Genomic DNA, 24,310 nt, shown 5'->3' with positions numbered 1-24,310 from the left:
CTGCAGCCAAGAAAGGTTCAGCATCTGGTACCCAGCTTCCCACTGACAAAAGATCTTCCAGTCATTGCAAAGAGGCTTTCTGTGAGTAAAGGTTACCACAGACTTTAAGTTGTTGCTACTGACTGTCACAGTGACTCTTCAGCTCTGTGATGGTTCTCTTACCACTACACACGCCTTCATAACGCATTCAAATGATGCTCTGCAAAAATGCAGCTGGTGATGGTTACACACCCCAGAGTTAAGGGCTTAGTTCTGCCCATGGATCCCATCAATGTCAGTGTGGTTACAGGGAGTGTAATTCTGAGTTTCTAATCATGTAGCTATCTGCAGCTTCACTATCGTTATTTGAAAACCACAAGTTTTGAAATAGTAAGTTATAGTTGCTTCACTCTGACATAAGGGTGCATTCTGACACTTGATTTGCTCTCTGGAGAGAGATCCCAAGCTACAGCCAGATGGCTATGAGGCTCCTGCTAGGTCTGAATCATGCTGGCCAATTTATAAGAATTGGAGACCATAGTATTACATATTTCACAGTCTCTGGGGTTAAAATTTGATATGAAAAATGTAACTGAATCAGCCAGTGACAGCATGTTTTTGTATTTTATTGCATTGTGGTTCTAACACCATTAGAAGATATTGCACTTAATTATTCCAAAGTGAGACAATTTCAGTACGAACACTTTTATACACAAACAGAAAGTGTTTGGAGTAACTAAGGGGTATTAATGTGTAGGAAATCTGAGTTGAATACTCTTCGTAAGCTGCTGTGGAAGAAGAGTTCTCCTTTTTTTCCCTGCTGCTAGTGAGTGATGAACAGGATTATTTTACTGAGAATAGGGGAAAAAATGGAAACTAAACAAACAACTGCAGTTCCAGAAATTCTGCTTCATAAATTATGCTGATAAGGAAAGTTTAGCTTTGTGATTTTATGATGTTTGAGTTTCCAATTGAATTGAAATAAGTAAAAGTGCTTTGTGTGCATTGCAGAACACTTTCAGGAGGCTGTTTCCTGTCTTTCATGATGCAGTATCTTTTAATGAAATAGGTGTTTGGATTTCTCACTAATGTGATGCATTTTATCTAGAAGATCTTACACTGCACAGGAATAGGAAATTAGTAATTGAGCATCATGGTCCTTTTAGTCACTTATCCTCACAGTGAGATTTGAAAAATAAAATTACTTATAAAGCTTTTAGGTTTTATCTTCTTTAAAATTTTGTTTTGCTCTAACACCTCCCCAGACACCCAAGTTTATTATAAATCAAAAATGCACACATAAAAGTTTCTGCCTAAACTCAGCACACCTTGGATCCTTTCCACTGGACAGCACAATAAGAAAAGCTGACCAGAAAAGATGCAGTTGTGAATTCATGTCAAAATATCTGCCTTTTGCATGTAAATGTAGAAAATTCCTGTCTCCCTTATTTCTGAAAAATTACCATAAGCATCCTACTTTTTAATTTAAATCTGCATTGTTTGCTGCTTTCCATGACAAAGCTACTACATATACTAGGAATGTGCACCATGCTGTTAATGTCTTTTAGGCCATCACTTTACCACTTGATAAAACACTGATCAATTTTAAAAGGCAGATGTACCTTCTCAGAAATAGGCCTAAAAATGTGTGTGTAAAACCAAAACAAATCTTTCAGAGAATTCTTTAGTTAATCATTCAGATATGAATGCTACATTCTATTGTATTCACACACACAAGCCTATGGTCATTATTTAAGTAACAAATTCCTTGGTTTGGTGTGTACATGCAGAATACTTTTTCTTCCTAAATATATGCAAAATGGCCTATTTAATCTTCATTTATTTACCTGGTTTCTCCATATATGAGTAAGGTGCAGCACACCACTTATTTCACAAATGAGATTTCATCTTTTGCTCCTGTATGAGCAGAACTTTGTCTTGTGAGATACTACCATACGTATGCATTATATGCCAATAATGTCTTCTTTTAACCACACAATGGCTCTTTTGCACAAAACCACTGGAGATAATGCAATGCTACTATAACCGTTTCAGATTTTCCTATTTGGAATCTAGAAATAGGAAAACATCAACAGTAATACAAAATTCCTTACTACAATAACAGTAATAAACTCTGTCTCTTAAAAATTTCAAGCATTAGTCTTTCTGTAGTTTTAAAAATTTACAACACTGTGATTTACATCCTAGTATATTTTTAACATCGAAGGAAAAGCTCTCAGATAAAAAATATATGAGTTGCTGATGATTAATCTTAAATGAAAAGATTTTTAAACTCCAAATTCTATTAATAAATTAGCAAATAAATTACCTGCATATGAAATACCCCAGTGACAACCCTGAGTGTAATTCTCATATGAATTTAAGAAAATAGAGATTTGACTATCAGATTTCATAATATTTTGTTAAGATTTGAAAAATATTTTCTTGTCAAAGTCACAGATTGAAATTTCTTCACTGGATATACTTACTTTGAAGACTTCTAGTACTTTCATTGTTCCTGAAGGAAAACTAATTGGAATTTGGGAGGTCCAATGTTATTCTTCCTGGTACTTCTATCAAGACTGAGCCTCACTAACTTTGTATATTCAGAGAATTTCAGAGTCCTGCCTTAAATTCTGACACAAAGACCCCTGAAAGTCCTACTAAGGGAAGGATATTCATTGATTTAGTCAAAGGGTATCAAATGCTAAGAAATTAAGCATACTTTTTGTGTACATCTCACAAACATAATGTGACTTCTTTTGGATGTTTGTAAGAGAAAATATCATTTAAATGTAAAGCTATAATGAAGAACTAAAGTTGTAATGAAAAATAAAAGGACTTAATACTGTGCTGAATAAAGACTCATGAGATACACATTTCTCTTTCATTATAGTTTACCATGACTATTAATTTTATTTAAGACTCAACCTGATTAACTCAAATCCCATTCTAATTCTAATTCTAAAATTTTTATTTTTTACCTATGTTAAACAAAAAATATGCAGAATACCCTCATGCATTGTGATCAGGTAAGGATCTTCCCTTTAAATATATGGAATTTGGTTAATTTTCTAGTCATTTAAAATTACAGTATGCTTATAACAGAGATGATGGTGAAATACAGCTGATAAATGCTACTGGTATTATGACTGCTGCCCATACAGAGGCTTGAAGCCAAATGGACGAGGCACCAGCACCGATGCCAAGAATTAGTGTTTGGCAGAGATGGGAGATTTGACTCATGGATACATTCCTAAGGGAAGAATAAATACTAAACTGAACGTCACAGCCATCGCTGCTGTAGCAACGCCCAGTGGGTTGCCTCAGGAAATGTCAGTGGGGTAGATCCTTGCCTGAGATTCTGTGAGTGGGAAGATGCTCAGGCTTCTTTCTTGGGACAGGAAAGAAATGGGGGAGTATTGGCTTAAAGGCATGTTCTGACTTCCCTTCCAGCATCAGAGCAGCCTTGTATAGCTGCTCCACGTAAGTGACTCAGAAAGCAGGGACAGCTACTTTCTCTACAGCTTTTGTGGTCTGTATGTCAGGTTGACGAAATATAAATTGCAATGAGTTGGACCTCTACCAGTACTAAACTGTCATTAATTCAGAGAACTGTTTTCAACAGAGAAGAAGAAAGAAAGACAGAGAGATATGCACAGAGATATGAAATACAGAAGTATTTACATCAGAGAGAACTCTATCACAAATGGTTATTCAGATTTACCCAAATGGACACATATAATCCCTCTGTACCTTTTCTCTCCATCATACACAAAGCATTTATTTACTCATTCTAATTAAACTTTTTTTAGAAACTCATTCAATTCTAGTCAGAGCAATGCAAGAAATAGCCATAATAGATTTTCTGAGGAAGGGTTTTTACTCTAAAACATTTCTAGGCTGTTCATGTCAGACAGTATTCTTAGCATAGGAAGTGGTCAAACAGCATAAGGAAATTGAGATACACAACAATAGAGTGAGTAAGTCTTCCTTTTCTGTAATGGTGACACTAGCTTGTTCTGACTATCTGAAGAAAGAAACACTGGAGTCACTTATTTTGGAGCAGTATCTGTACTAAGTTATACTGGAACAGATGTCCATGGTTCCAGTGAGACTAATGCCAGAATCCGGCTCATTTTGTTTAACCCTTTAGATATAAGTTTATTATATGCATGTAAATTACTTTGACTTGACATGGAAATAAATAACTTAAGTTGGTTTAATGAGATCTAGATTATTAACTGCAATATACATTGTTCTTTTTCAAAGAACGAGCACAGCAGAGTAAATTTTAATTGTGATGATTAGGGATTTTTATTAGCAGTGAAACCCCTTATGCACTGAAATGAGGGTATTCCCTAGAGAGTGCAGAATCAAGCAAGAGAGAATATGTAATGAACTGAGCTAAACAAAGTGAAGGTCAGAGCCAACATTCATGCAGAAAAGAGGTCATCCTAGGAAGCTGCATTATTAAATACAACCTGGAATATATACACCTTGACAAGCAGCAGGAGGAAATTGCTACTTAGTCCACATATAATCAAATGATAAAATGTAGGTGGATTTGCAGTATTTGCAAGCCAAAATACATCTTAAGGGACAGGAATTTACTGATTTGCAAAACAGAATATGACTTTATTGGCCAGGTTCTTGGCTCATATGTCTACCAAGTACCAATTCGTACTGGTTTGAAACTGACAGAAAGAATTTTTAAGAAATGCAGATGTGTAAATGATTTTGTCTCACCAATCAAATGGAACTCAGCAGAGCAATTGCTACAGAATTTATAGAAGGAAGAATTACAGTGTTATGTCACAACAGAGCAAGAAACAGAAACAGATGTAAAATTTAGGTGAAATTCATCTTGGGAATGAACTAAAAAAGCAACAGGGGAGAAAAACCTCCCCAGACAAACATCACTGTGTGGACAAAAGTGGACAGAAACAAACTGGATGATGAGGACCAATCAGCACCACATGAGTTACCCCTGGGGGAGACAAAATACAGTAAGTAAACTCTGAACAGCATGAGTGCTGAGAGCTGTGAACAGAAGAAAGCAGGCAAATTATCAAAGAAAAATGTCTGACAGAGGGCCTTGTGTTTAACATCTAGCAACAACATGTCTTATACAGTTCAGCTACAAGTCCAGCAAGACAATAAAAGCTTAATAATTGCCTGAGCTCTTGTGAAGCAGCAAAGAGGCCACACCGAGCTCTCACAAGTATTTGATGTTTGACAGCACAGTTATTCTGTTTCTGAATGGCCAGGCCCAAAGAGTTGTGGTGAATGGAGTTAAATCCAGTTGGTGGCCGGTCACAAATGGTGTTCCCCAGGGCTCAGTATTGGGGCCAGTTCTCTTTAATATCTTTATCAATGATCTGGACAAGGGGATCAAGTGCACCTTCAGTAAGTTTGCAGACAACACCAAGTTGGGCAGGAGTGTTGATCTGCTTGAGGGTAGGAAGGTTCTACAGAGGGATCTGGACAGGCTGGATTGATGGGCCAAAGACAACTGTATGAGATTCAACAAGACCAAGTGCCAGGTCCTGCACTTGGGTCACAACAACCCCATGCAGCGCTACAGGCTTGGGGGAGAGTGGCTGGAAAGCTGCCTGGGGGAAAAGGACCTGGAAGTGTTGGTCAAGAGCTGGCTGAATATGAGCTGGCAGTGTGCCCAGGTGGCCAAGAAGGCCAACAGCATCCTGGCTTGTATCAGAAATAGGATACAGGAGCAGGAAGTGATTGTTCCCCTGTACTCGGCCCTGGTGAGGCCACACCTTGAGTACTGTGTTCGGTTTTGGTCCCCTCCCTACAGAAAAGGCGTTGAGGTGCTGGAGCATGTCCAGAGAAGGGCAACGAAGCTGGTGAAGGGTCTAGAGAACAAGTCTTAAGAGGAGTAGCTGAGGGTTGTTTAGCCTGGAGACAAGGAGGCTGAGGGGAGACCTTATCGCTCTCTACAACTACCTGGAAGGAGGTTGTAGTGAGGTGGGTGTTGGTCTCTTCTCCCAAGTAAGAAGTGATAGGACAAGACCAAATGGCCTCACATTGCACCAGGGAAGGTTTAAATTGGATATTAGGAAAAATTTCTTCACTGAAAGGGTTATCAAGCATTGGAACAGGCTGCTTCAGGGAAGTGGTTGACTCACCATCCCTGGAGATACTTGAAAGACGTGTAGATGTGGCACTTAGGGACATGGTTTAGTGGTTGCCTTGGCAGTGTTAGGTTTACACTTGGACTCTTGAAGGTCTTTTCCAACCTAAATGATTCTATGAGTCTATGATTCTGTGATTCTAATATGGGATGTCCACAACAGAAGGATCTATTTTAGGGTTATCCCCTTTACCAGAACTCATCTAAAAGAATAGCCACTGATGACTATATGTACTTTGCTTTTTTTACTAGTACTTCTTCTTAAACAGCTTTTTCTTCGCAGTTGCATGTCCCAGAGGGGTTTTAACTTCCAAACCCTGTGGACTGAGTAGCCTGATGAAAAGAACTCTGGTCTTTCAATCAGTTTTTAATAGTGTTGTCCTCCCTTTTTGTTCTCAAAGCAATTACATAATATAGCACTTGCACCTACTGATCAGAGAGATTTATTACAGTTGTCCAACACAGTAAAGATTATAGTTACTACATTATTGCAAGAAACACAATGGTTAAGCTTACAAATTTAATTCTGGTGCCACTGTGGTATTTTTTGTGTTTATTTCAAAGTGTATGAATGCAAAAAAAGCAGAGACAAGTATTGAAAGTAGAGATGTGTTTTGGGAATTCATTTAAATGGAACAACTTGATTATTCTCAACTTTGTATTCACCCATATATGCATCAAAAGTAACTTTACTAAAACTGATAGAGTTACTCTGCCTTTAGGGTGGAGAAACCAAATAGAACATGGTTTGCTACTCACTGAGCATCTATGACTGATGGGGACATGTCATGCCTAACAATTACAACACGTGGCTTTGGATTGGCGTGCAACCAAAATCCTTTGCAAAATGAGAAGAATGCTGAGATCAGAAATAGTTCTTCCTCTATGACAAGCGTTACAGATTTCACTGCTATGTTAATAGACAGATGAATGCATTTTGCATATTTCAAACTATTTAGAAAATGAGAATTTGAGGTTTTACTACTATGTCTACAAACTTCCCCAAGAAGATTAAAGTACATGATCTTTTCACATAACCCTGAACATATTCTCTGTGTGCACTAAGCAGATGTGCTCTGCCCCTCCTTTCAGCTGACCAGAAGCAATAGGCTTGTAGCAAGACTCTGAACCTCAGTTAATGTCTGCTGCTGCCCAGCTGAGCTTATTAGCTTGGGCTGAGTGCCTCATTAACCCTGACAATATGGCTTCTAGATGGTTCAGAGGTCACACAGCATCTTAGAGGTGCCTGCAAAAGACTGGTGAAACTGCACTACATTATATTTAAAACAAAGCCAGCACCAGAGATTTTAACATGATTTTAGGCACTGGATGTATATAGGACTTCATGCCTTTAAAGAGTTTCAGTACAGCCAGATCCTACATTTTAAAAGGTGATCAATAATCCTATAACGATGCTTAAAAACAAGTCAGTTGAAATGCATGAGTTAATACATTTTTAAACACTGACTGCTTGCCAAGTCTACTCATGTCCTAACTAAAAGGCTTTGGGGGTTTGCATTCTACTCAAGGAAGTGGGAAAAAAGAACTGGTTGGGCTAGAAACAACATTTCTATTGTCAAATTAATGCAACATGGATGGAATTGTGAACTGAATAGAGAGGAAAGGGAAGAAGTGGAAACCTTTGTGAATAGATCTGGGGAGAAGATAGTGACAAATGTACCGGAGGAAGAGCTAAACAGTCTTTTCCTTTCACTGATTGTTACAGAGGGACAGTAGAGTAATGTAGAAGTTTATCACCTGCTGTAAAGTGTGCTTAGATGGGATAAAAAGAACGGGTTGTTGACCTTTTAACAAGGTAGTTGTTAAGCTAATGCATACAATCTAGCATCTTGCTTCAGAAGTCGGGCTTGTGCTGAATCAAATGAACAAGGATCATGACATGATGGTAGCTGTAAGATGCTCAAGACCTCTGCATAAACCAGATGTAAAACACTGGCAGAGGATGAAGAAAAATCTCAGCTAAGAATGATTTGAAGGAAGATATAATTGTGTAAAGAAGCTCTGGAAAGGACTGGAAGACTTTTATTTATGTGAGCTCAATGAAATATTTACTTAATTCATAAATTGGTTCCCATTTCTGCCATTTCTCTCTCTCTTTGAATCTCTAGCATTTTCATCTCTTTGCCAAACAGGTTTAATCAATTAAAAATATATATTTTTATAGTTCTATAAAGTTCACATCACTTTACAGATATATCAACAAGCACTGTCCATGATGCTTCCTTTCAGAGGAGAATATCTTAACTGGCCACTAGCAAAATAGACATGTCTGCTTCTAAAATTCAGAATCCTACAGGAGACCTGGAAACAAGATGGTATGGAGAAAAGTCCAAATCTTCTCTATTTGTGAGTGTCTGTTTAGATTTAGTGTGGACTGCTATTTAATGGAGGGAACATTTCTTTCAGAAGGGCACAATGAGAAAATATTAGGCTTCAAAAAGGAGCAACAAGGTTTGCAAACTCAGTATGGTTTGAGATCTCAGCAAAACCTCAGTGGTTCTAAGACTCATCCAACCCTCTACGTTGATTTCTCCAAAACAGCCAGAATCAATTTTTTTCAGTTTCTTTTTCTCCTGCAGCTGACAGTTATTTGACACAGTTAACGACCACAGTGGGTATTGAAAGCCATCAGCCACTAATAACCTTCAGTGTTAAACAGAAGCAGGGTGGTCTCTCTCTTCTCCTTGGCATAACAAGGAAAACGGTCATTTTCTACTCCAGGAATTAACAGTAATTGACTATCATTCTGATAGTGCCATACACACTCAATGATAATTTACAGGTGCAAAAGCAGGGAAGTTTCTCAATGTACATTAAAGATCTAGGTTCTGAAAAATGTAATTTTGTTACTAAAAGAAATGTCTGCAGTCCAATATAAAATTCCAGCCCCATTCCCTTTCACATGTTAAAAATCAAGAACTCTGTAAACAAGACTGTTCAAGTAAAGGAAACACATAATTAGATCTTAATTTTAGAGGAAGGAACTGATAATTGTGTGATTACCCTTCAGCTGTGGGAACATCTTGCTCCAGTAAAGGTCCCGTTGAATTATATAAGCCCACTTGTGGAGCAAGACAATATTCAATACAAATATTAGTTTAGAATCATAAAACACTAAAACTAAACTATATTATTTCATCAGCAGTCCTACAGAACATGCACTCGATCTTAAGTATCAAGACCATCATATTTTTCTGTTAAATGCTGTCAAGTCGTTGCTAGGAATACTGCCAGGTTAAAACTGATACACACTTAAAAAGCAAATCCTTTTATGCATGGTTATTTTATGTATTAAAACTTGAAGTTGCTGCATTTAAAAAATCTAATTCTATTCTCATTTTCTGTTTTCTAGATATTTCCCCATTTAGGTTATTTTGTCCTCCACTTCTCATTTGGCAATGGGAAAAAAACTCAGTTGCTTTCAACATACATGTAAGTGCTTATGTATTTGGATCTCTGGCTATCAGCCACCATGAAATGTTGCAATGCCCAGGTTACAAAGAACAATATAGCATGTTAAATTCCAAAGCATAAGCTCCTTTCTTTGAATTGTAAAATGCCACAAAAAGACCTGAATTAATGTTATGGTTCTTTTATGGTTCACAAAATCTATATCTATAGACTAAAACAAAATTATTATTTCCACCTTTTAAATTGAAAAACTTTTCTAGGTCCATTTCAGCAGATTTTAAATAACAAATTTGAAAGGGTAACAGATACAAAAAAACCACCTAGAAGACTGAAATATGTTATTCAGCCTGGGACAAGGCTGGAATGAATCCGCAGAAACATCTCTATTGATATGTCATACATACATTTTCCAAATAACCAGTAGACATTAAATCCCTGGCTGTATTTACCCCTGTTTCACCTGATCAAATTGTCTAGTGAATAAATTTGAAGACTGAAACATTATAGTCATTCGAAGTGATTATGAAATATATATATAAGAACCTGGAATTTAAACACTCAGAGCAATGAAACTATGAAACTGCACTAAAAATAGCACAGCTGGAATTTAAACACTCAGAGCAATGAAACTGCACTGAAAATAGTACAGCTGTGCTGATCTATGTTGTTCAAGGTATGGCTTTAATGTCCCTTATGTGATAATTGGGTGTATGCAACTGTTCAAGTATTTCTTTCTGTTCTATTTTTCTTCCCTTCAAGTAAAAGTTCAGCAATTAGAAGTCTTACTTGAAGGCAGTTTCAAGAGAAAGACAACAAATTTGCCATCTCTAGCTTTAAAAATGCAAATTAGTCACCTTCCCTCAACTGCCTGCAAAAAAAGCATTCCTCCATCCACATTTCTGCATTGACTGCATCACCTGAAACAGCCTACTGATCAGATTAGACACGAGTTAATTTCTAACTAAATTGCCTCATGACATATCACAAGGCATCACATGTCTCACAGAGCAGTGCCTCCATTATGTGCAATGACATTACTAGGCGATATGTCATGTTCAGAAAGCGCCATCTCTTTAATTGCCTGTCACTACAAAACACTCCTGTTTTAAATAACAACAAATCCCAGCAACTTTCTTTTTTCATGAGTCAGTTTATACAGTTCCCTGTTGAATCTTAGAGGAAAGGAAGAAGAACAGGTCAGTGGCTAGAAAGGAAAGTTGCCAAACAGCTATGCCGAGCAAAGCAGAAATCGTCACACCTTCCATAATCAGCCAGCCTCCAGCAATGTTATTTATCATCCCTGAAAGCTCCTCCAGAAGGACAGTTAACAAACCTTGGCTTTCAGTAAAGCTGCTAGTAAGAAAGATTTGCTTGTGAAGGACCTTGATACTCTTCTGCACATCTCTGAGGTGGCTGCACCTCTGCAACTCTCAGTGGGAATGAGATGACCCAGGCAGAGCAATGGCCTTCCAAGGTAAATTGCAGAGGATTTTGGAGCAGCGTTAAACCCAGGTGGTTTTGTAACTTCTGGTATTCCTGAAGCAGTGTCTAGGGGAAGGGACTGTTGGTGAGGTTGTGCCTGATTCCCACCTGTTTGAGCGAACACACGTCAGCGTGTCTCTCTCTCTCCTGTGCTACTGAGTACGCGCACTGCCCCTTTCTCATAGCTGTGGGCTCTCAGTCAGGCTCCTGAGAAAACTGAGCACAACTGGGTCTGGTTTATACACACGGGTGTTTGGACGTGGTTTGCTGTGTTTTCATTTGTGGAAACAGACAAGTAGTTGGCCTGAAACATGGTTAGGTTAATCCTAAAAATGGATGGTAAAATGAAACTAAAGGTAAAAATTAGATTCAGAGCATTTTTTGGTAAAATTTGCTAACACACCACCACCACCCAAAATTGCAGACTACAGTGATTGAGGATATTTTCATGGACTGTCACGGTCTCCAGGCTACCCGCTATATTGTGTCACAGGCTCATCTTTAATTTCATTTTGTATGTACATCATGAGAAATAAGACTGTCTCCCCTTTCTCAAAACTCAAATTTCCATCTTGTCCAAACAACTCCCACGGAACAAAAGAGGTGACCCCAGCTATCTGTACAGAGAACAAAAGGCAGAGAAACAACTGTGTTCCTTCCTAAAGAGCCCTTTTATAGGATCAACAGGAGAAAAAACACAGGGGGCAAGACACGAGTATTACAATATATTTGCATTAGACAACTTTTGCTCTCACAACCAAATTTACAAATGGCAACAAAAGTCATCTCCCATCTACAAAAAAAGCAACCGGGCATTTATATACTGCTACAATTGCATAGTACTCGTACAGCTTTTCAGCTTTGAAGACTACAGTTCAAATTTGGCACAAGTTACTGTCTAAAAGAGTTTGATACCATCAGCCTTATCTCTAAAGGCCTGTTCATTTCACATGTTGAAAGCATCAAACAGCTTGCTGCAATTGGCAACTGTAGCTAAAAAAAGAGGACAAAGCATTACATTATAGTGGCATTAAAAACATCCAAGTACAAATTCTTCTATGAAAGGGGCTGGCAGGGGAAGTGCAGAGGGTGGGCTGTTTGAAAAACAACAGCTGTACAGCCAGTATGTCTCAGTCTTGTCTGTAGCCTCTCAGAAACTTCAGCCAAAATGTATTCAGTTAACTATGAGACAAGTGCTTCCCCTTTTTCTTTTTTTTTAAACATTTTTCACCTAATTCTATTTTTCTAGTGCTTTTCAAGCCTCCTTATTTTAGTTCATCACTAGTACACCTCCTAGGAACATTTTATGGACTAGATTTTTAAGTACATTTAAAAATCCAAGTGGGCATACCAAAAACAAATCCAAAGGCACCAACCCAGTTATAGATTTTTCTTAAAATCTAGAAATTTTTTACCTGAAGAAAGCAGGAATTATAGGATCTTACACTGGTCACGTGTTCCACAGAACTCTCATAAGAAAAAAGCAATCTTTCTTCTTCACCCTGGAGAATGAGATGAGTTTTCCTAAGAGGTTCAGCCTCGCTCAGCTTGCTATTCCAGTCAGTCTTGTTGACTTTGATGATATGAAGTTAAGTTAAAACAAGAGTTCTGGAAAATCCCAGCTCACTTGTCATTTAAACAGGAAGAATCTCTTGCCCATATACAAACTGAGGTCTCTGACTAAAAACTAAACAAGCTTTTTTTGTTGTTTTGTTTCTATTTTATAAGACTTAGGGGTTTTGGATGGCCATTTAGGTGGTAGTGGTACCTGTCATGAACAGACTGACTCATGAGGGATTTAACATAAGCCAGGTTCATTTTATACCAATACTCAGTGTTGGTACTTCTGATAAACTTCCATGACAATGGAACAATTACAAGACTTGAAAATAAATAATGCTTTAGTCAATTAGACCTTATTTTTAAAAGGATTTATGGCAATTCAGTGATTGATAGTAATTTGTTTTCTTCTCTCCTTCAGTAATTATTCTGACATATTCCTTGTTGAGCCAAAACATTTCATAGGTCAAGGAGACTAGATGAGATTTCTTGGGTCATCAGATCCAGCTCGTTTTCTTTTGGAGTTAACCATTTAACAAAGCCCTGCTCACACATTTTTCACAGTCATAGATGGAAAAGGTATCAGGATATCTGGTTTCATAATAGATGAAGGGGAAGGTGGGAAAGAAACAACCAGTTATCAAAAAGAATTTGGGGACTCTTTATAACTTTTTATATCATTGTACACATAAGTAACAGCTAAAGGAAGGCTGTAATTAGATTAGGGTATTTTTTAAATGATCCAGGCTTTGCATGAAAAGCTGTGTGGTGGGACATTTTTACTACCAATATAACTTGACACTTTGCCCTAGCAGCTGAGGATTTATACAGCTTTTTTTGATTGTGTGCTTTTTTCAGCAGATGCAGACATGAATATTTAACTCTGAGAGCCTCTAATTTTATTACCTGGGAAACAGTTAAGTACTGATGTTAACTTCTACCAAGAGCTAGATACTCAGGAAATATTACATTGTACTTATTACTGGGTTCATAAATGGAAAGACTAAACTCTGTGCTTTTTCAACATCTAAGGAAGCCTGTTCAGTTACTGTGTTGTCTATTTTCTATGCAATCAAATTAGATCACGAAAGATGTTCCAAGCAGTACAGGGCTGGTATCTCTTACCAAAAACTATGCAATAGACTTTCAAGAGGTGCAAAGGGCTACAAAGGAAAATGGTAAGTCAACATATGAAAACATTTGCATAGTAGTGCTTTTTGAAAGCTTTATTTTGAAAATTATATTTCTGTACTAAAACAGACTATAATATCATGGCAATCTTGCAATACTTAATATTCTTTTTAATGTAACTTCATTTTCTTTTACAAGTTGTAGAATAGACACCAAAACCTACTACTTAGATCTGGAAAGCCAGAATCAAGTCTTAGATTCTGTTTCTGGTTTTGTCCCTGATTTGCTGTTTTAAGACAGACAAATTGCTTCAGTTTATCGATCTGCCTGAAAATATATAGGTATATAAATTCAATTTCAAAAAGTTTGGGAGCCTTGCTTCACATTAATCTCAAACCACTGTACTAGGGAGTTGATAAAATCATTGTATCTGGGAGAGGGTGATAATGGCTTAGTAAGAGAATGCAACCCTTTTTATTTGTGTAACACTGGCAAACAGATATTTCTGTTATACTCAGTGATAAAGGTAAAGTTTTGGTGAACACATTTCAGGCCTTCTGAGGAGTTCCAAACTGTTCCTTTCAACTGCCTGCTAGCCATTATTCATTGCATATGATTTGTGATCTAAGCCAACTGACTTCTTTTTTTTTCCTGCTGTCCAAACAGATGCCTGAAACATCCTAAGCAGGAAAACGGAGAACAGTAAATAACAAATAGTGAACAACAGATATGACAGTGAGAGCATGACTGCCTTTGTCCAAATTCAAATTCAGGTATTCATATGGCACTCAGACATTCTCCAAAAACAGTGCATTGTGTGAGCATTCATGCTTGGCAAGCAAGGTATTTCATGACAGTTGAATGCAACAAATTTCAGGGGATTCACACCAATGTTGTTAACATTGTTTATTAGTATTTATCTTTCTTCAGGTGTTTGGAGAGTCTTGTATGAGAAGCTGTAAATATACACGAAGTGCAACACTGTTTTTCCTGGATGTCTAAACCTTTTCTTCAGATAAAAAAGGCAATCACGTACCTACAAAAATACTCAGCGAGGTGCTTTCTGGGTATTTGACATTCCTTTTTAATTTACACCTATCACAAAATGCACATGCTTAATCACTCCCCGGATGATATGTAAATCGAAGTATTACAATAACTTTGGGGCAGGAAGTAGATAGAATTTCATAAGCATACACTGTAAAACCTGTTCCCAGAATACAGATCCATGAAAGTGTGCTTCTCTATCCATTTTCTTCAGTTTTAACTGAACTTTAATCAATAACAGGGATCTTACAGATACTGCACTAGAGCTCCAAGCCAAAGTCAAGAAACATTGCCAGCAAAAATACCCAGATTCTGATTTTATGCTCCTCTCCTTTCCCTGTCATTGTAATGATTATTTCATGTATTTATTTTGGTAATAGGAAAAAAAAGTTAGTAATCCACTGGTATTATCAGAATTGCTTCTCCAAAGTTAGGCACATCTAGATGATAGAGCACCATGCAGACAAGCCAAGCTAGTACCAAATCAGAACTTGAAGCTGTTTTTTTCTTCACAACCCACCTAGTGTGGCAGTATCACTTCTGGTTTCAGCCTGAGCTCTTTCTAAGCCTGTTTGAGCATCTTTTCTTCTGTGATGTATAAGTCTAAGTACTAACAACACAATTAGGCATTTATTAGGATTTACAAACCCAGTCCCTGGTTAGACATCCAGCTTCTATGACCTTTACTCACCTTCTCAGATAACTCTATAAATCCAGCTGTACGTTACCTACAAATGTGTATCTCATTCAATTGCATGGTATCCTAAGTCAATCTGATAGAAAATGTTTTGACAGAACAGTTTTGCATCCACATCCTCTAACCTGCCAGAAACAGTAAATTCCTGTCACAACAGATCAGTAAAGTCAAAATATATCATTCGTGTGCTGTTTTAACTTCCTGTAATACAGATTCTAACATACAGTTTATAACTTGTTAAGAATAAAATATTTCTGTAACACTTCTTTTTGCCATTTACTTACTTATGTATTTTATGAGGCTTCTACTTTTCCATTTTAAGAGGAACATAAAACTTGTTAGAAGTGAGCAGAAGAAAGCCAGCTCTCTGGTCTCTGGCAGGGACCAGTGGGACATGCTTCAGAGGCCACAGAACATGGCAGAAGGGCAGGGAACCTTTTTTGGGGATGTTTCCTCCACTTCCTGCAACTGGTGGTTGTACGTTTCCAGACTTCCAGACTGTGAGTTGGAGAATCAGCACTTTATACACTTTAGTCCTTTATCACTTAAACACTTTTGGAAATCTCGCCTCTTATGACTGAAGTTTTGAAAATATCTCAAGAATAAAACTGCAATGACCTCGGGGCCTTCAATTAGTCCCCAAATAATTTATAATTTCCCACTGAAATGTATATACTTTCTTGAACTGACACTTTTATGTAGAACTGGGGAAAGTGGCTAGTAATACTAATATTTTTTATACAATGCCTCCTATGAAGCAGTTTATTTTACATAGTTACACCCTTTCACATAGATAATTCAATAGCACTGAAGCCAGGCAAATAAAGTCATCTGTTTTGTTGTTATAAATTGATCGTGCAGTAGATTTTGATAAATCACCCCTTTTACTATAGCATGGAATTACTGAACACTGAAAATGTTCAAGTTACTAAATAGCGCATTCAAATATATCTTCTATGTTAAAGCTGATGTGAATTTTATACTGACTTTGACCCCAGAATAATTGTTTACTTTTTTAATCTTCCTACAAGCTGTCTATGCAGAATAATTTATTGTTAAAGCAAACCATTTAAATGTAAGCTTATGACAGTATGCATGATTTCTTTTCTGCAACTGACCAAAAATATAATAAGAATTTAAGACACAAATTTAACAGAGCCAACAATTCACAGCTAATGAAATACCAATTAAGTGCCATTTTTAAAATTGAAGAATTATTGCTGAATATTTGTGACTTTCTATACTGGTGATAACTATGAAACTCATTTTAATTTAAGATGCTGCAAAGGGATTCCTGTGATAATGAGCTTGCATTCATGAATGCCATTATTTCCATTGGTAAATTAAATTTCCAAAGAGGTCAATTACTTCAAGGTAAAAAATGCTACAGCAGAAGAAAGCTGGGAAAGGCGGGGAAACCCCTAGTACTGTGGGGTGGTTGGTCAATACTGTTCTGAAGACAATCATGAACATACGATACAGTTTTTAAAGCATCAAAGCAATTAAGAAGGAAACAATGAAAATTAATGGAAGTCGAAAGTCATATCACTGCTGCTGAAAATCTTATCCATATTCTTCTGAGGGCATTATGAAGGTAAATGACATAAGGGAAAGATTTTCAAAGACATAGAAGGACAAATAAGTGCCCAACTCCCATTAAAAGTTTTTGACAGTTTCAAATAAATCCACTAGAAACAACTATAGAGCCTTAATTTATGTTGAAATCGGAAACAAATTGTTTTCCTTATAGCATTATGAATTGCAGTGCTAAACCAAGGAGGAGAACAATTTAGATAACCCTATCACTCAGACAGCAGAAGAAAAATCAGGGTTTTTTGCATTGAACAAGTGAGTGATGGTAATGAGAAAGGTATCAAAATGACAGTACAGAGACATTCACTGAGATAAACCTACCCATAAGGAAGGCACCCACAACATCATGATGATGATTTTTCAGCAAGTTCATGACATACAACTATTTGACATCCTTCATGAAGAAATTCCCTAGAGCAGCACTGAGCACTTAGCAGCACTGAGTACTTTGTCTTAATCCAACAAAGCACAGAAAATACATGGAACAACGATTTTAAGCACATTCTTAAAGACAAGAAGGTACTGTTTGATTTGCTAGACAGTGGGCAATTGTGCCTGTGCAGATTCTACTAAAGATGAACTTCAAATATTAATATAAATTTCTGTCTAACTTTTCTGCCTGACAGCAAAGTGCCTAGAATATATAAGGGTGTAACCAAAGTATCACAGGCATGTCCAAGAACTTTTCATTCAAGCTCAAAATATTGGTTTGGTCTAGTTTATCTAAATGGCAACAACAGGATTTAAAATAAGTGATCTTAATCCCTTCCCCCTTCCCATCACAAATCTTGGGAAAGGCTGCTTTCCTGGAAGTGTGAGGAGTTGAATACATGTTTAAGAAACAGGAAACCATTTTGAGCTCTCTAGAATACAGAAAAGGAATTATATTGCAGTTTCATGCAAACATCTTGTTCACAGGAACATGCTTTTATTGTAAGTAGAAAGGCATATGTCAGTGAGGCCCAGCTTGGTGATTCGATTGCAAAGCTGCAGACCACCAGTTGCTTGGGACGATAGACACAATCCTGCCTTGAAGTGCCCCTCTGTATCTGTGACGATCAGATTACATATAGCTCTAAAACACAAACTCCGGGAGAGTTCACTGACCTCTGCAATTCCAATTAAAAAAAAAAAAAAGAACAAAAAAAAGGCAACAAAAATATGGATAAAAATTTGAAATGTCTTCTTATTTCACTACTTTTTAACTTCAGAGATGCAGTAAAATCTGTTCTCAGCTAACTGATAGTTCTAAGGTGATTTAATATCCTCAGATGAAAGTAGCCATATAAAAAGTAAGTGACAATAGATTGGTATTTGTTATTTCCTGGCATACACACAACTTGTTCTCATTTATGTGGTAACAAACTGAAGAAATCTCAGCATGGTTTATAGGTGGGGAAGAAAGGAATCATTTCCTAAGTGCCACGTATACACGGAAGGCTGTGTTAAACTAAAAGGACTGCAGCAGTTAAAGATAGGGAGAGAGCAGAAGTGTTTGAACAGCAGTGAGTAACTCTTTGTAGGAAAATACTGCATTGCATTTTCTCTGTGCATCAGAGCTGGCTCGAGTCTTCTCAGTAAGATAGACAAAAAGTCAAGTTAGATTCTCCAAGTGTGAAGAGCCAGTCATTCCAGCCATGGGAAGGGAATGGAAAGAAAAAAAGATGGGTGCAATAGCTGGAGCTAGCTCTGAGGACCCTAGCTTGCTGTCCCTGTTCCCTTGCTGTGAGCAGGGGATGGTGGAGGGGGTAGCAGCACTGCTAGAGGCAGCCACCTTCGCAGAAGTAGCCATCGCACCTTACAGTCCACTGGGAGCTCAGCAGCTGGCACTTGTGCTGCCAGCTTGTTTGGCTCAGATGCAGCTCCTGGTGGCTTGTCCTGGGTGGCTGACCATTTAGCTTGTGCTTAAAGCCTGCCTTGCTGCATCTCATTGCACTTAACTAACTTTCAACAAGCTTAAAACTGTCCAGCACTGTCCGACCGCCACTGAAGTCAGTGTTAACATTTCTGCCGCCTTAATGGTGCAGGATTATGTAGTGGAGAATAAGGAAGGACACACTTACTCCCATGACACCGAGTGGATGTTTTATCACTTAGCTGAGGTTGGGCAAATCTTTTAGCACCCTATATTCAAATGACATCACAGGCAGTGCATTCAGTGGAGTGGAGCCACACGGGCAGCAGAAATAATGACAAGGCAGCGGGATCACTAGTGACCTGACAGTGCTGTTCTTCTCTCTCACCAGTGAAAATCAGGGCTGAATGGGCACTATAAAAACCATAGAGCAAATGAGCCCACAGCTATTGCTGGCCAGAATGTTTACTACCATGTCATTCTAAGGATTTCAACTTGACTATGCGAGCAGATAGCATTGCTTATTTTTATATGGCCATCTGCAATGCTGAGCCTTTAGCCTAGATGAGCAGACATCTCATTAATCTTATTTTCCATTAAAGAAAATGAAACCATAAACGAGAATGGGGCAGGTATCTGGAGTGCTTTTGAGGATTTATCACAAGCCTCCCTGTGTTGAGAAATTATGTATATTTGAAGTTCTTCAGTGTATACTGTGAAATTGCTATCAGAGGGCTTTTTCCAGGTATTTTGGGAGATACAAATATGGAAGATTTTTTTCCTCCTCAGTTTCTCCATTTTGCCTCAGTAACTTAGAAGTCTACTGGTTGATTTTAACCAAATTTGATTAAAGATAGTTATTTCAGAGAATTTAACTCAAGTTTCATGAATATCAGTGACCAGGTACAGGACAGGTGCCATAGAAGAAAAGGGTCAGAGCAGCCCCTGCATCAGTAGATACTAGAGAATCCAACCAAAAGGCGTACGTGTCAAGAAAAACATCAGACTTCAAAAGTTTCATTGCTCAAAGAACCAAATCTTCCAGAATCAATATTTGTCTGTTACTTGTACCATGAAGCAGCAATTAAACAAATAATCATTATCAGCAGCAATTTCACACTAAGAATTCACGGCTGGTCAGCAGCCATTAACTTGTGTCTCTATGGACTCAGGTGGCTGAACTATTCCACAGAAGACAAATGCTCCACATCGTATTCTTCAAGTGGATAATTAGCAAGCAAGCAGCTCAGAGTGCTCAACACTAGTAAGGAATGGTTGGGACCAATTATCTGTTATAAACTAATCGTACTGGAAAACTGAAAAGAGCTTAAGTTCCTCTTCATCCTGTCAGAAGTATGGAAAACAGCTTCAGAAGATCTGTCCTACAAGAGTTTAAGCCTGATTACAGGTATCAATTTATGATTGAAAAAAATAGAACTGATTATTGATGCAGTCAACAAATTGTCTTAGTTTTTCACACTGCTTCTCTAGATTTTATGAGAAAAAGAAAGTCCTCCAAGAGTATGTTTAATCTTCCAAGGTTTTTTTCTGACTCTTCTTGCATCCTGGGAGCACATGGGAAACTTGAACTCAGACTGGAGTCTATCGCTGGACCTAAAACAAAGAAAGAAAAAGTGCTTCTCTCATGTCTTCTGCCCACACATCATCCTCTAGGTGCACTTCAGTTCACCATGAAATCTGTCTTGAATGTTCACTCCAACTGACATGACAAAGATCCTTTGCTTAAAGTAATCCTTCAAGAGCTGTATGTATAGACAGATTAGTATTATAGTATGATCTTTTACTGCAGAAAATTGCCTAACTAGCTGCATCAGTCTTTAGCATTATAGTATGATCTCTTCAGAAAATTGCCTAACTAGGTGCATCTCTCTTTAGTGCAAAGCCATGCTTCACTGTGTTAAAAAAAGAAAAAAGAAAAAAAAGGAAAAAAAAAAGATGAGTTTGTGATAAAACAATGCTAGGCAGATGGAGAAAAATTATCACTACTACTTACTGCATATGAATCAAACACTTGCTTTCATAACATTTCCCTATCTACAATCCTGGTCTACTTACTAATTTGCTCATCTTCTATGCCTTGACCTTTCCTCTATAAGCTTTTTGAATTGGGAAATATCATTAGGTATAAATGTGTACAATGCCACTGCATGGAAACATAGCATGATCCTGCAGGCCTGCAAGAACTTCCCCAAAATAAATCTTAATAATAAAGCCAAAATAAAGCCAGTATGAAAGCCCAGGTAAGAAAGAAAGTGCTTAGAACTGATGCAGAATTTGAGTATTTTGCAATATTCCCTCATCCTTAATATTCAGAAGGCTAAAAAGATCTCTTTTACTATGTAAATTGTATACCACATAACAGGAAACCAAGTGACATTTAAGTCAGTTAATTTATATCCAATTTACTATTTGGATAATGCTGATGATGTAATTAACCATTCCTTATGATTTAAAGGAATTAAAATAATGGAATTATTCATTTACATGCATAATTTTCAGTTTAGATAGCCAGTAGATTCATTTTTTACATAATTGTTATGCTTCAGATTAGCCCCCATCCCCAAAGATTATTTCTGATTTTATAGCCCCAGGCATACATATTGGACTCACTAAGTGGAAATAAATGTAGAATTTACAAAATTCTTTCTTAGTGACTGTTTTGCTGAAGATATTTTCTGTTACGCCCGACAGATTCATTGACATTTCAATGAATCAAATCAGAATATCGTATGCTTAGTACTGGCCTATGTTTCATCTGAAGTCAACTGTAACATGTTTGGAAGAAGAATTAAGAAACACTTTAGAAAAAAAATATTCCGTGGAATTGGTCTGTTCAGCTACAAAAATCAGATCCTGAACTGGTGAAGAGGCTTTTTGCAGATTGGCGGCAACCTCCATGGGATGTGTGGGAATCTAGGATGCAAGTACTGCATTCAGTATTATGCTTGGACATAAAATACTTTGAATCAAACCTCAAGGGATGATCACTTTTTCTCTATTGATTCATAGTGCTGGTGACCAGACAGACTGATTGATATAGTAAACAACTCAATTTTCAAAACACTGTAAAAATTAGGGATTTTCAGGGGAATATCAAACTACACCATAACTCACAGGTCTTTTTCAATGACTTCACCCATGGTCCTAATTCAACACACATAAAATAGAAAAAGAAGAAAAAAAAATTAGTTCATTAGTAAAAATTATCTGCCATCACACAAGTAAGTTCAGCCCAAATGAGAACTAAGTGAAAATGCATTTTCATTAAAAAGAGCATGTTGCTCCCAAGAAGCTATGAAATAGAAAATATTTTCCATTATGTTTTGAATGATCAGGTTGATAATGAGAAAAATACGAAAACTACACATGATACTGTGTTGCTAGTGTTCATTTTATTTTTACTTAATAACAATCTTTATTATTTTCCCCTCAGTAGAAAAATTTCCTGGCATGAGATTTTAAAATTTCAGGGTATACTTTATAATATTGGTCATTGTCATAGGAGACTCTCTCCTGAGGGGAACAGAAGGCCCAATATGCAGACTGGACCCACTTCTTAGGGAAGTCTGCTGCCTCCCTGGGGCCCGGGTTAAAGATGTGAAGAGAAAACTTCCTACCCTGGTACGGCCCTCAGATTATTATCCATTATTGATTTTTCATGTGGGCAATGGAGTTGCAATAAGAAGTCCAAGGGCAATCAAGAGAGACTTCAGGGCCTTGGTACAAGAGTTTAAGGGATCAGGAGCACAAGTAGTGTTCTCCTCTACCCTTCCAGTTGCAGGGAATGATGAGGGAAGAAACAGACAAACTCAGCTGATCAACATCTGGCTCCAATCCTGGTGTCACCGGCAGAATTTTGGGGTTTTAGATAGTGGGTAAGTCTACAGGACACCAGGCCTGCTAGTGACAGATGGGGTACACCTGTCTCAAAGGGGTAAAAGGATCTTTGCGCAGGAGTTAGCAGGGCTTATTGAAAGAGCTTTAAACTAGATTTGAAGGGGGGGAGGGATAAAACTAGGCTCACTAGAGATAAGCTTGGGGACGGCATGCCAATGTTTGAGGGACAGTGTGCTAGCGAGGTCCTTCGGTCTGCCATCACAGTGGAGGTAGGGGATGGAGATCCACGCAGCAGCAAAGACGCAAGGGTTATTGGTGTGTTAGAAACCACAAAGCGACTGAGAACAGTCACATAGGAATTAGGGCTTTTTCCTCCAGAAAGGTGGGAGGATCAATAGCCCAACTGAAGTGCATCTACACCAACGCACACAGCATGGGCAACAAACAGGAGGACCTGGAAGCCATTGTGCAGCTGGAAAACTGTGACATACCGGCCATCACCCAAACATGGTGGGATGACTCGCACAACTGGAGTGCTGCAGTGGATGGCTATAATCTTCAGAAGGGATGGGCAAGGAAGGCGAGGCGGTGGGGTAACCCTCTAAGTTAGGGAGTGTTTTGATTGTCTAGAGCTTGATGACAGTGATGAAAGGGTTGAGTGTTTATGGGTAAGAATCAGGGGGAAGGCCAACAAGGCAGGTATCATGGTGGGAGTCTGTTATAGACTGCCCAACCAGGATGAAGAGGCAGACAAAATATTCTATAAGCAGCTGGGAGAAGTCTCACAATCACTAGCCCTTGTTCTCATGGGGGACTTGAACTTACCAGATGTCAGCTGGAAATACAATACAGCAGAGAGGAAACAGTCTCGGAGGTTCCTGGAGTGTGTGGAAGAACTTCCTGACACAGCTGGTGAGTCAGCCAACTAGGGAAGGCACCCCGCTGGAGCTGTTGTTTGTGAACAGAGAAGGACTTGTGGGTGATGGGGTGGTTGGAGGCCCTCTTGGGCATAGCAATCACAAAACGATAGAGTTTTTGATTCTTGGAGAAGTAAGGAGGGGGGTGAGCAGAACTGCTACCTTGGTCTTCTGGAGGGCAGACGTTGGCCTGTTTAGGGGTCTGGTTGTCAGAGTCCCTTGGTAGGGAGTTCTGAAGGGCAAAGGAGCCCAGGAAGGCTGGACATTCTTCAAGAAGGAAGGCACAGGAGCAGGCTGTCCCTATGTGCCGAAAGATGAGCTGGTGGGCAAGACTGGCCTGGGCCGAACAGAGAGCTTTGGCTAAATCTCAGGGAAAAAAAGAGAGTTTATGACCTTTGGAAGAGGGCAACTCAGGAGGACTACAAAGATGTCATGAGGTTATGCAGGGAGGCAATTAGAAGGGCCAAAGCCCAACTAGAACTTAATCTGGCTACTGCTGTAATAGACAATAAAAAATGTTTCTATAAATACATTAGCAACAAAAGGAAGGCTGAGGAGAATCTCCATCCTTTATTGGATGCAGGCGGGGAAATAGTGACAAAGGC

This window comes from Haliaeetus leucocephalus, unplaced genomic scaffold (genome assembly GCF_000737465.1).
Source record: "Haliaeetus leucocephalus isolate CR32 unplaced genomic scaffold, Haliaeetus_leucocephalus-4.0 Scaffold262, whole genome shotgun sequence".
Classification (NCBI taxonomy): Eukaryota; Metazoa; Chordata; class Aves; order Accipitriformes; family Accipitridae; genus Haliaeetus; species Haliaeetus leucocephalus.
Note: the sequence above shows the minus strand (reverse complement) of the source record.